This window comes from Macrobrachium nipponense, chromosome 26, assembly GCF_015104395.2.
Source record: "Macrobrachium nipponense isolate FS-2020 chromosome 26, ASM1510439v2, whole genome shotgun sequence".
Classification (NCBI taxonomy): domain Eukaryota; kingdom Metazoa; phylum Arthropoda; class Malacostraca; order Decapoda; family Palaemonidae; genus Macrobrachium; species Macrobrachium nipponense.
Window position 1 is genome coordinate 15,275,857 of NC_087215.1, and position 7,981 is coordinate 15,283,837.

The 7,981-nt window shown below is 32.6% G+C and overlaps 1 long non-coding RNA gene across 1 annotated transcript in view; it reads left to right on the forward strand.

The window, feature by feature from the left end:
- LOC135199768 (uncharacterized) overlaps positions 1-7,136 on the forward strand; it is a 164,288-nt gene extending 157,152 nt beyond the window's left edge. Inside the window, exons 3-5 of the long non-coding RNA XR_010311116.1 lie at positions 5,193-5,201; positions 6,112-6,224; positions 6,534-7,136. This is a non-coding gene — a long non-coding RNA (uncharacterized LOC135199768). The remainder of the gene's footprint in view (positions 1-5,192; positions 5,202-6,111; positions 6,225-6,533) is intronic.
- The last annotated feature ends 845 nt before the right edge of the window (positions 7,137-7,981 follow it).

A 7,981-nucleotide genomic window follows, 5' to 3' on the forward strand; every position in this document is an offset into this window, starting at 1 on the left:
AAACTGCCTTTGAAGTCCTCACTTCAGTGAGAGAAGTTATTTGCATATTGTAATTTTTTAACCTTGAAAGACAAAAAAATCGAAAGATTGTTCACATTCTGATTAATTAAGTCTCATTTGATCTGTTGTGTTTCTCGTATTTACCTACTGTATTTATTTGTTAAATGATTTCATTTGATTAAAAATGTATAGTTTCTTTAATTTTGTGTTGCCGTAATTAAACCAAATATCTATACAACATCTACTGAATGAATGAGTATGCAATACCTTTGTTTGCATTCAGGTAGTGTCTCATTATTTCAGCCTTGTCGTAATGGAAAAAGTATTAAAATACGATCATCAATTGTATGAGTTTATAATGATCCAGTTGCAGGTATTCTAAAAAGTGGCCTGGGTTGCAAAGCTGCTCAACAGTGACCTATCATCATTCTTCGCCCTGTCCAGTCGAATTCTTCCACACACCCACACAGCACCAGTCAGTCACCTCTCTTGTATGCGCTCTCTCGCTTCTTAGATTCTTGAGACCCCACTTTCCCAATGAAACTTTGTCATATATATATATATATATATATATATATTATATATAGGAATATATATATTGTAAATATTATATATATATATATATATATATATATATATATATATATGTATAATATATATCAATATATATATATTATATTATATATATATATATATATATGATCCATATATATATATATATATATAATATATAATATAATATATATATATATATAATCATATTATATATACTATATATATTATATATATATATATATATATATTTATATTATATATAATATCATATATTAATATTATATATTATATATATATATAATACACATATTACACAATATAGTTGAATATATATTGATATTATAATATTATATTTATATATATTATTATTTATATATATATATATATATATAAATGTTATGTATGGTATGTTTGTATGTATGTTATATAATATATATATATATAATATATATATATATATATGTATTGGTTGTATTATATATAATAATATATATTATATATTATATATTATAACATACATACATACATATATTATTATATATAATTATATATATATTATAACATACATACATACAATACCATACATATATATATATATATATATAACTATTATATATTATATATTATAATATAATATAATAAGTACATATATATATATATTATAATATATAATATATATATATATATATTATATATATTTATATATATATATATATATATATATTATATATATATATATTAATATTAATAAAGAGATTTCCAACGTATCACCAAAAAAGTTAATCCATCACTATGTGTTTTACAAAGTTGTCCTTTAAGCCCTCCTCCCATTACAGAAATAGACGACAATCCATTGGCATTTGGAATCTCGATTAAGATGTTTGGATCATTGAGTTAGCTCCAAGCCGTAAGAAATTTCCTGAGGAAGGAAAGTAATTGCAAGTGAAGATGTTATTCTAGACTGAATTCAAGCAAAGCTAAAAAGGTTGGTTTAAGGCCAGCCTAAAGCCTACTTTTTTCTTTTTTTGTTTCAAAATGATCCTAGCATACCGTGGTATTCAGTTTAAGTTGTTTATTGTAACATTCTTAAGCTCAATTGCATTTATTTGAATCCTCTTTCAGAACTGATAAGAATTAACCTTAATATATTTTACCGTGATGCTAATATAAATTTTTGGGTCTAAATAATTCCTTGGCGGAGGGATGTATCAGAGTTAAATTTAAATTTTCTTAGATTTTTTATGCCTGGGTCCATGCCAAGAAAAAGTAATCTTATACTGCAAATTCCAATAAATAATTGTATATATTTTTCCATTACAAGTCATTGCTTATACCGAGCCTACCTAGTTCCACCATTTGGTCACACCCGGTCAACGCCATTGCACCGTGGTTAAATGGCTATTTCCTGTCATCACCTAATTGATTTTTTAAATCTTATTCCTTCCATATTTACTTACAAAAAATAAGTTAAATATGAAACTTTTGTACGCCTACAAAAGGGAGGCCACATTCGATACTCACAAATAAAATAAATTCCAGTCCTACGCTGTGTTTGAAATTTCATTTTCATCGTTGACGTCAATTAAGACTTGGTAAGACGAAGGTGGAATAAAATTGTTGCTCATGTTTCTGTTTTTTAATTTTTTATTTTTATTTTTTTTTTTTTAGCACAAAGGATTAAGATTAGAAAAACGGTTTAACTTTAGCCACCAACTACCTTAGATGGGGTTCAAATTCTTTTCGCGGTAATTATTCTTTCTTTGGCTAATTTCCTGGCAAGCTACAAATATGCATTTTGTCAGTTGTATTCGTGGTTTTATAGTTTCAGTGGTGGGACTAGTAAATTACCAACATCGTAATGTCTGTTTCTGCAATCGATCGCAAATTTTCTGGATGTTTATCCTCAAATGATAAATAAAGATATATCAAATGATTTTTATCGTCCAATTGGCTTTCATGTGTATACATCGTTTTTAGGAATTAAAGTTGTACCTTGAAACGGCCAATGTAACTTCAAAGACACTCTCTCTGTCAAAAATAATAGACTTCCTTTTAATTAACATATCCTCATTTATATTTGGTTAATCATTGTTTTTCATTATTAACACTCCATGGTAAAGTTTTAGCGTTTTTACTCATTTATTTTCATAATTTCTCTCGTTTCCAAAAGCGGTCGCCTCATTTCATTTGTTCGAGACGTAAGAAATTGCCTCAACTACAACAAATTAAAGCATTCGCCTAAAGTGTCCTTGAGTCTTAATTAGCCAATCAAGATACCGTTCATTCTTTCAGTGCCTGTCATTGGTTTTGAGAGCTGGTCCAGGAATAATTTCCTCAAGACACCAAAGAATTCATAGTGTTTAGTCCGGTTTGTGTTCCTTCAAAGTGATAAGCCTTTATTTTTTTAATGCTTGCAAGTGTACTGCAAAGGTTTTTTTTTTTTCCCAGTTTAGTTTTAAGCATAAAAAGTTGAAAAAGGGCGATGGAGATATTAAAGAAAATCCTTGTACCGTGGTTGGTTTATGGACCAGTACTACGGTTCACTGACGTCCTCTAAATTTTCGTCTATTTTTATAGTAGGAGCGACAATATTTTTGGGAGGGGCGATAAGATAGAACGCCCATTTTGGTGCATTTTGTTTAAAGTTTATCTTAAACAAACCATTAAAGTCTTCTAAAGGAATTTTACTTAAAATTTCAATAAAAATGGCTTGTTTTCCCTATACAACAAAACTCCTCGTACAGATACTGTGGTTGGTAAAAAATTGAAGGCATTCCTGCCTCCTTAGGAACATTTGACCTTCATTAGTCCGAGGCTGCACGATCCTCCCGGCAACTCGTTCTATTGGTCCATAGGTCCACCCGAGGTGGTTGTTGTAGACTGTCCAGTGCTGTTATTTTTTCTTTCGGTGAATCTTGAAATGATCCACGCCTGGTGGCCGTTGTACACCTTTGGGTTGTTAGGATTCGTCCTTTCGAAAGCCGTTTGTAATTTTACGTATGACACCTGGGATCTTCTTTGGGGGAAGAGCGTTTATTTAGAATCACTGTTATATATGGTAGTTTACTTTTACGACATTCGTGGAAACAAAACCAAATTTCAGTTTGCAGCGTAAGTTTAATTTACAGATCGTTGGGTCATTGAATAAATAATTTTCAAGTTAAACTTGAACTTGAAGGCTTCGGGCAGTTAAGTTTGCTACAAAGTAAAATATTTTTGATCCATTAAAGTGATTTTTAAAAAAACTGATGGCAGTCATCAAGAAAATTTAGTTTTGGTGACTCTTTTCGTTTTGGGAATGCTTACTTGGTAGAATTTTCTTTTTAGTTATTTGAATAAAAATGTGAAGCTAGATAACTTTATAGAATTTCGAGGACTTTTGTTTTTTATAAATTTGTTGCCAAGTGATTCCAATTTAAGTAATAAAAGCAAAAAGGTTTAAGTTGAGATTCAACGTAGTACAACCTGCGTTTAACGTGTTCTTGAAAGCATTTGCCACAATTGATAACTTTGAATGCAGTGTGTTATAAAGATCTAGATTGCGGCAAGGTTTTCCTCCAGAAAGTTTAGAGTTTAATTGGTTAAAAACTGACTAATTTTAATGAAGTGGTTATACAGGAAGGGTTATTGCTTGGGGACTATTCGGGTTGTGTACAACACGCAAGCACGGCGAACAAAGACCTGTTTCATGGAAACCATGGGACCCAGCGGAGGCCACAGGCCAAGCGATATACATGTGACGATGTACAAACAAAGCAAAAGTGCGGTAAGAAAGGTATCAGTTCGGCACGGATCCTTTTTTGAAAAAGTAGCGTTTGGTTTTTCCTTAAAACAAACAATTATTATTATTTTGGCTTCACAAAAGAAAATCCCACCCCAAAGTGAGTTGTCACGGATTTGGTTATGCCTTCAGCCACTTAAATCACCATATTAAAACTGCTACCAACATTCGTTCACCCTTCAACAATTCCCTGTTTTGCAGTAAATGAACTGGGTATTGGTTTAACGTTTTGTTTGGGGCTTTTGCAACTGTAAAGCAGACTTGCATTATCTATAGCTTAAAAATAATGAACAAGGTATTTCAGCACATTTAGTTAGTCTTACCAATACCAAGTTAGATAATAAGTTGATGCCATTATCGAAGAATGCATCATTGAAATATTGGAAATAGATTTATATTTGGTAGTTAAATGGCGTTTTACTAACGTAAGCGTTAACTCTTTGGAAAGACTTTGCTTAAAGCTATTCAAAAAAGAACATTGAAACACTAGAAGAACAATAGATCTTGCGCAATGAGTCCTAAAACTAAAAATAATAAACCAAAGGAATCAACTTTTTCTGTGCCAATAATGCCACTTGGCTTGGCTTACATAATTTAATCTCACCTAGACGATTATGCGTTTTTTTGCTTCGAGGACTAGGTTTTGCTAAGATTAACTCTCGCTAGTTCTTTCGTTCTTTTTCAAAAAAAGTAGTTACTTTTTCAAGTTTTTTGTGGCCTTTTATGATAAAAGCAACAAAACAATTAGGTGGGTTATTTTTTTTTAGTAATAAGAAACTCGTGATTCTTGAACTAACAAGGAGTTTTAGAATGTATGCAAGTGCTGCGTTTCAGTTTCTCTTTCAAACAATCAGAGAGGTTAGACGTAAGTTTCCAGATGAACTGTTTTGTTTTGGTAATCGCCTTTCCTCCTAAGTATTAGTTTGCAGGGTGTGTTTTTTGGAGAGAACATTAGTTTTTACTTTTACCATTTTGCTCACTGCTGAACAAAATTTGGCAAAAAATCGAAAGGTTAATTTTTTGGCTGTTGGTTGGGTAACTCCGAATTGAACAGAGCTGCTTTGTGTCTAGCAAATTCATTAATTGTCCTTCTGCGGCTTAACATTTACTTTAAGCAAAAATCCCAGCCCCAAATTAATAAATTTGTACATACATTGTGGTATTAACAAAATAGTTTTGCGTAACAAAAGTGATAAAACAGGTGAATGAAGAAACCATATATAACCACCTATCTTGCATTGAAAGTAGTCAAATTGTCAATTTTTTTAAATAACCGGGAGTAAGAGACTTGTAAGTTAATTTTTGTGTGCTTTGCATTGAGAACTATTTCCTTTCACCAGATCGAGTGCTATTTGGTTTTGATACTTTCACGTGATATATTTCATATTACAAGATATATGTACTTGAAGTTAATTTCTTATTGACTACAATAAGATAAATTCTCTCAACTTTTCATGGACAAAGCCCAAAAGTTTCAGATTAGTTTTTCTAGTGTGGTTTTTACCAAGGTCAAAATTTTATTTTGGTGTACAAACGTTTTGCTTGTTTTACAGCTGGTGTCCTGTCATCGTCCACAGTTTAGGGGTAACTAATGAATGTGTTTGTTTTGCAGCTAGTTCCTCTGTATGGAGTGTAGAATTGTATACAAATGGCCAAACTCCACGGGGAAGGAAGGCTGTTGAAATGCTCTTCCTCAACTCCCAACCCCCACCCCCTTTTTCTTTGTCGGAAATGACTTTTTTCATTCCATTTTCGTAATCACTTTCATCTTTCAGCAGAGGGGATCTGACCATTCCGGCAATCATTTTGATCCTTGAAGAATTGAGACATGGGCTGTATCTGATTTCTTTCTAATGAAGTAAGAAGACTCTGAGAGCAAGACCCTCAGGTACGTAGTAGTCTTTGGTAGTCTTTGGTTATTTTACGGTATAAAATAAACCTGTTATAATTGGTTTTATTTTACGGGATCAAAAATAAATAGTAAATAAGGTTTATTTTACGGTTATTTATAAAAAATAACCGTATAATTCTATTTGTTTACTGTATAAACTCAATTGGTAAATTTTTAATAACAACAGGATATAGTAATTAAATCAATTTGTAACTTTTAATAAACAGGATAACTTTTACGAGTAAATGTTTTAATAGACGGGATAACTTACAAGTAAACACGCCTAATACTTGCTTTTCTTTTCAGGTCATAAATTCTTCAGCTGAAATACCAAGAGCCTTTACAGAATACTTCGTGCTTGTCATCATTCTATACTAGTGGATGAGGATAGTGAGGTACAAGTTTCCCACCCTACTACTGTACGTCCTGGGAAAGTCTTGTTTCTTCGGCCTAAAAGAACATCATATTTGCTACAAATTGCTTTAGAAGTGCTGCAAAACATGTTCCTGTCAAGTGCATCTCTGGACATCGTAGCAGGAAGATGAAGTGCTGCAAAGCATGATGTTCCTGTTAACTGCATCTCTGGAAATCAAAGCAGGAAGAAGTGCTGCAAACCTGTTTGTAAACTGAAACCGTCAACTGCACATTTGGACATCGTAGCAGGAAGACTTGAAGTGCTGCAAAGCATGGTGTTCCTGTCAACTGCATCTCTGGAAATCAAAGCAGGAAGACAAATTTCCAAGTTCTACAAAAAACAGCAGCTAACACTACCACTGCCCGAGATGAACATTTCAGCTAAAACACCATCTTCTACGATCATTGAATGAAATAATTATGAAGCATATGCTAACAAACTTTCTCAAGAGCTGTTAAACCAAGACTTCACAGATGTATTTCACCTTTGCCTGTATGATATGCTACACCTGAGAATAATCACATATGAAGATGTTTCTTAACCTATACTGGAAGTCTTCTGACCTACAATTCTGCTTCTAACATACATAGAACAGCTGGCTAGTAAAATCTTAAGATCTCGATTGGATATTTAGTATATATTAACCTGAAGACATCTCGGCTGCTTTAGGCATCTTTTCCATATGTTGAGAAAAGCTCCTGCAATCTTTGAAAATCTCACCACACCATCTTCGCCAAGAAACTGTCATCTCAGATGTTACACTTCATATCTATGTCCATCTCAAATGTTACCTCAGATGGTTACACTTCCTATCTATATCCATCTCAAATGTTACCTCAGACGTTACACTTCCTATCTATATCCATCAAACAAAATGTTACTCAGAACGTTTACACTTCCTATCTATATCCATCTCAAATGTTACACATCCTATCTATATATGCTGGGGAAATCTGCTGTGATTTTAAAACTCTTCGGCTGCTATAATTCCCATTACTTAAAAACACTTCTGAAGTCTTCTCTTACGCAAATGAGGTATAGAAGTTGAAATGTGTGATTTTTGGACATTTTAACTACTCCACCTTCCACATTCTAGGAAACTTCCCTTCAACCTTGGGGTATCTCAGCTGCTGCACCACCTTCCATATGCTTGGAAACACTCCTGTGATTTAGAACTTCTCGCCTATTTACACTTTCCGTATGATGGAATACACTGCTGCTACACCGCATTCCATATAAGTATCTGGAAAACAGCTGCATTTTTAGGACATCTTGCCTATTACACTTTCCGTATCCTGGGAAACCATGTTGTGACCTTGGGATGCTCGGCTGCTACACC